The sequence below is a fragment of the Panicum virgatum genome, chromosome 7K (genome assembly GCF_016808335.1).
Source record: "Panicum virgatum strain AP13 chromosome 7K, P.virgatum_v5, whole genome shotgun sequence".
NCBI lineage: Eukaryota > Viridiplantae > Streptophyta > Magnoliopsida > Poales > Poaceae > Panicum > Panicum virgatum.
The window spans coordinates 28,970,167-28,976,297 of NC_053142.1; the positions used below are offsets into that span (position 1 = coordinate 28,970,167).

A 6,131-nucleotide genomic window follows, 5' to 3' on the forward strand; every position below is an offset into this window, starting at 1 on the left:
CTGTGGAAGGAAGATTGGGAAGGAATGTTCCACCGGCCGCCGCCTCCAACCAGAGCCGCCCCCATGGACATGGAGCCGCCGCCGGCCTCCGACGCCGCCGACTGATCCAAGCTGCCGGCCGATATCCTGGCCTCCGTCCTCTGCTGTTTGGAGTTCCCCGACCTCTTCAGCTCCGCCGCCGTCTGCGCGTCGTGGCGGGCCACCGCAACCTCCGCCGCCGCGTCCGCATCTACACCCACCTGCAGCCTCGCCGCCGGCAGGTCGTACGGGCTGCCTGACCTGCCCGAGCCCCCCGTCGCGGGCCGGTACATCTGGGGCTCCTCTCACGGCTGGCTCGTCACAGCCGACGCCCGCTCCGATCTCTACCTTCTCAATCCGGCCACCGGCGAGCAGATTGGCCTCCCGCCCACCGCGACCATGGAGCATGTGACGCCCGTGCTCGACGACGCCCGTGCTCGACGACGCCGGCGAGCTCGGCAGGTACGACCTCTCCTTTTACGATGCCACGCTCCCGAGGAAAGAAACCTGCCCGCCGCAGCCCTACGAGGCTGGCGAGCTCAGGGAAGTCCTCTATATGAAGGCGGTCTTGTCCTGTTTGTCCTGTGACCCGTCGCGAGGTGACTGCATCGCCATGCTCATCTGCAATCCCAGGAGGCAGCTCTCTTTCGCGAGAGTTGGGGGCCAGCAGTGGCATTGGATCACCACCTCACCCCTGTACGCACAGTACTCCGACAGCATATACCATAACAATGCTTTCTATGCGATGACTCGCCAGGGTGGTATCCATCGTTATACAATTGAAGGTTCTTGTGCCTCGTGTTCGTGTGATGTGGTTTTCAAGGACACTTTGCCATACATTGCATATAACGTGTACATTGCTCGGACATTGTCCGGCGATGTGTCGCAGATCTGGAGATTCACGGACAACCCGTGTGAAGGGAAGGAGATGCACATGAATGGTATTGAAATCTATAAGCTAGTCTTTGACCATCAATGCATCATCAGTGTAGATTCCCTGGGGAATGATGCTCTGTTCATTGGGCACAGCTACACATGTTGCCTTTCGACAAGAGATTACCCAAAGCTGCTCCCAGGTCATGTTTATTTTACCGATGACGCTGAATACTGGCCAGTCGAGTGCAAAAACATCCGTCGAGATGTTGGGATATATAATTTAGAGGACGACACTTCTCTTGATGTGGTCTCTTCGCAACCGTGGTTGAACTGGCCTAATCCCATATGGATTACACCAAGTTTTACAAAGATCAATCAATAGGTACGTAATTTTACAGTCACATTTTGTTTCTTTTGGCAACTCAAAAATAATTAGTTTCATCTGAATGTTGTTTCACTATTGTTTCTCATTATATATGTCTACTATTGATCGAGGAAGCATTTTTTGTTTTGATGTGTCATGCGCGTAGCATTATTATATTGAAATAAGCATTTGCTAGTTGCTGATGAAACTCTTTGTCCTGAATTATAATAAACTATTTGACCTGTTTACTTAAAATTGAAGAAGCATAATACAGAAAAATCATTGCCTATGGTTCAAGCGCTGCTACGTGTACAAAGCACAACCATTAGTGTACAACTTAGGATCCAACAATTGAGATCACTTGGTAGGGTCGACAGGATGGTCTAAATACTTGGAGTTTTACCCGAATGGTTGTACACAAAGCATTTTTCCCTTCAGAAATTAGCATATACATCTTTGAGGATTTGTTTATTGGTAAGAAGACCTATTTCTATTACATAGTGATAACACATAGTGCTTGCTTGCAACAGTATTTACCCCCATAAAGGGAAAAATAATTACTGCCATGTACCTTTCTCATGAGGCCGAGCAATTTTAAAAATGCAACAGCAAATCTTGAACTGCTCATAGTTAGTATTACCTCTTTATTAACCTTTTGCCCAAAAAAAACTTTTCAATCAAGAACTGTGTTATTTAGATTTTTTGCACACCTAACGTCCAAAGCATGGAACCTCATACAACTATTATAAGATATGTTACCAGACTGATGCGAGTCAAAATAAAAAAATAAAATTGGTGTTAGGGAAATGAGTAGGGTCAATTGTGGTTGTATCAATACTTTCCTCACTTTCGTAGGCTAATTAATAACAAGATATATGACAGTATATAAAGTACCATGCAGAGGTTTAAATTTTAACTGGAATTTTGTTGTATTAAGAGTTTTGTACAACTGTATTTCTTGTTAATCCCTTTTTTTAGCTGACCGAAGGTTATTCAATCTTTAGCGGAATTATTATTGCTCCACAGGGGAAACCTTTTTTCCTTTGTCCATTAGTTGCAGAGTGGACTATGAAGAAATAAGAAGGCAACTGTCTGACTGAGCTGCATTGTTCTGGCAGGCTAAACAAACTTGGGAGTTTACTGCTGCAGAAGACTATATAAGTATATAAGTGTATTGCATAATAAGTCGTTTTGGCTTAGATTTGTATATTTAACTAGCCCACAAGTTGTGTCTGTACTACTTTCTTAGTTTCTTATCAATTGAGGGCACACATAGTGTATAAGCTGTCCTTGAGTAGATTGCAAAGAAGCCATTCGGTCTATTTGCATTATTTGGGAAGCACTGCTGTGTAGTTGAATACATTCTCATAACTGCATACAATCCAGATTGATCAATAGCAATTAGTTTGTTGGTTTTATGTTGGAACTGGTGAATGAACGTTTTGGCCAGGATCTTCACTAAACTAGTTGGCGCGCGCACAACTTTTTACAACTCAGTTTGGTATTACCAATCAATTTGCATTGACCTATTTGGGTTGAATAAAGTTTGCGTTGTTGAAATGTTTGCTCATGTCTATTAGGAATGCAAAACAAATAAAAAGTAACATGCCTACATTGCTAGGCCATCGTATAGCTGAATTTGGTGATAAAACGATGTCCACAATGCTAAGCATGGAAACCAACTGGTAAACTTGAGTGCAGGGAAGAACTTGAGTGCAGTGTAAATTGACTACAGGGAAGAACTTGAGTGCAGGGAGACTATAACTCTATATAGACATGTTAATCATGAGGGTAACGTGTTGACACATTTCTCTTGCGCAGTTCTTCCCTGTAGTCAATTTTCACCTAGAAAATTCTTCCAAGATTGATTTCTCTTTAGCAGCTTTTGTTAGGGTTCTACGTTCAGAATAGGGTAATGCCCTTATTAAGAAACCTCGATAAAATATTATGATACCCTCATAGTTCTTAGAAATTTGTATAGTGAGTAGAATAGGATAATAATTGATTTACATGGTAGTTAAAGTAAAAAATATTCTACATTTTAATTGCTATGAATTTTCCATGAACAAAAAGATTTGAAAGGGCCTAGATAAATCATAATTATATTATCTTTACTGTAACGCTGAGCTAGAGCTTTTTTTCCTGAAAGATGCCAAGAGCACTAGCCCAATTGGACACCCGCGCCGACCGCGCTCGAACGCAGGTGGGCTACCGAGAAGTCTGGGGACACACCTACCGGGCTCACACCCACACCCACACACCCCTATGGGGAATAATCCTCGGTGCGACACCGCGTTCGTTCCCGACGGGAATCAAACGTGGGCAGGCAGTGCTGGGCTCACACACGCACACACTCACCCACACTCACACCCCTTTATAGGGAATAATCCCTGGTGCGACACCCGTGTTGGTTCCCGACGGGAATCGATGGCGGATGGGTACTGCTCCACTGAGCGACTCTGCCACACCAAGCCGATCGCAAAGCGCTAGAGCTTCTTATGGTTCCAAACAAAATGAATGGCGCCTCTTGTGCACTTCCTAATTTAATTTTTTATTTCATTTTATGCCCTCCTACCTATCTAACGGACCTTTATGATTTCTATCTCTATTGAGGGTTATACCGTAAAATATCAAGGATATTTCTCATCCTTAGGCTGTGTTTAGTTCGCGAAAATGTTTGGGTTTTGGTACTGTATCACATTTCGTTGTTACTTGACAAATAATGTCCAATCATGGACTAATTAGGCTTAAAAGATTCATCTCGTGCTAATCAGTTAGACTGTGTAATTAGTTATTTTTTTCAACTGCATTTAATACTCCATTCATGTGTCTAAAAATTCGATGTGACGGTCACTGTAGGAATTTTTTTAGGAACTAAACAGGGCCTTATCTCTTCTCTCCCCGTCATCTTGGTTCTGCTATTTCCTGTCCGTGATCTCATATCTCTCTCTATATCAGTGTTTTCAAGTCGTCCGACTAATTGCGATTAGTCGCGACTAATTGCCCTTATTGGTCCGCCGCTACCGATAAGAGCCACCGACTCAATTACCTCGACTAGAATTCTAGTCGTCCGACTAATCATCAACTAATCATGATTAGTCGTCCAATTAGCATGTGGACAACTAGTTTTGGTGTGCAGAAACTTTGGGTCTGGGTAATTTTTGGGCTGGTAATTTGGTGACCCAGGTTTAGGTATACAAGTGTCAGCGTTACTTCCAGCTCTAGGCTTGCGGCTGCTGCACTGCAAGCCGCCGGCCACCCCTGCAAGCAACAACTTGCCGGTCTGAATTTCTTATGTTTGGATACTTTGGAGTTTGGATTCTGCAGCAATGTTTTTCTGACGGACAGTGGATCTCTTCTATATATCTTGCTGTTGTTTTGGCTTTAGTCTAGTGCTTTTTTAGTCTAACTAGTAGGGTGCACGTGTGACATCGCACGTGTCTGAAGAATAATATTGCAAAAAAATTATATTAAATTTTAGTTGCAACAAGCATTTTTGAGAAACTATATATGATCAAAACAAACAATGAGGTCTCAATTGTGGTAAAAATAAAAACATATTTGAAATATAAAAAATATATAATTATAAAAATAGGTAAATAGTGTGTATATGATAGTGTATAATGGTGTGTATAAGATAGTGTATAATGGTATGTATAAGTATATTATATAATTATAAAAATATGTTCGAAATATGATAACACTACGAATATGGCTGCTTTTCCAATAATGCATTGTGTTCTATTCGCTGCAAATGAACTGAATAACGCTCCAAATAGCTCTCGCCGAGTAGGAGGCGAAGTTGCGTTCTTTCCTAGGGCCTCGACAGGCGCTGTCTGGCTTGCCGCATACTTTCCCACTGCTCGCTGGACATGCCTACCCTGTCCGCACCGCCGCTCGCCCTATATTAGCGTCACTACATGCTTCCTACATTGTCAAACACTGTCACATTGATGCATGCTTCTCAACGGCCGACGTCAATAGTTATAAGCAACCGGCACCAGGCCATCATGTGCAACGATGCAAGTGTAATCAACCATGGTCATGTGCATGTTTATATGCACATGACCAAACAAGGCCATCATCGTCATCTCTTCTGCAAATCTGCCAGGCGCAATGCCTCTGTACCTACATACAAGCTCAATACTCATTGATGTCATGCCTATGCAGTAGACATGACTTTTTTTTAGCAAAACAATTATGATGTTCGATGTATTCCATTATATTCATATTTTAGAAATATTGTGATCTTCACTATCTTTGATTCGTAAAATCTATCATCTTTTATTTTAACTACAAAATACAAAATATAATACTTGCCTTATTTATTTGGTTATTTCTCAATTATATATTGTTGACATCACTCTTGCACAATAATTAATTTCTAATTCCCATTTACTTCCTAATTCCAAAAATGTCCCTTAAATCCCCATAACTTAGTTTCTTGTTTATATAGGGTGCGCATGCATGTGCTGCACGTGTTTAATAATCCACTTGACAAGCCACATATGTTAATATCACATTAATTTGTACTTACAACAGTATATTAATACAAGCAATGGGTGGAATTATGAATTGCTTATGCGTGCAAGCTTCTATGAAAGAGAGGTCTACGAAATGTAGGCGACTCATGGCTTCACCAAGAGAACCCAAACATGCACGCAACATCATCTCTCTATCTTTAAGCTTTCTTGATCCAAACACAACTCTAGCATGGCCAACACAATTATGGTTGCTCCCAATCTGCTCAATATTGGTGTCTGGGACTTTGGGTTATACTGCCACTTGTGTTTGTTTCTTGCAAAAATTAAGGTACATTGTAACAAATCACAGAAATATATGAAACTAAAAAAATATGTGAATGCATCTTAAA

At 41.9% G+C, this 6,131-nt stretch overlaps 1 pseudogene; it reads left to right on the forward strand.

Moving 5' to 3' along the window:
• Nucleotides 1-63: 63 nt before the first annotated feature.
• On the forward strand, nt 64-2,676 carry LOC120640782 (annotated as a pseudogene).
• The last annotated feature ends 3,455 nt before the right edge of the window (nt 2,677-6,131 follow it).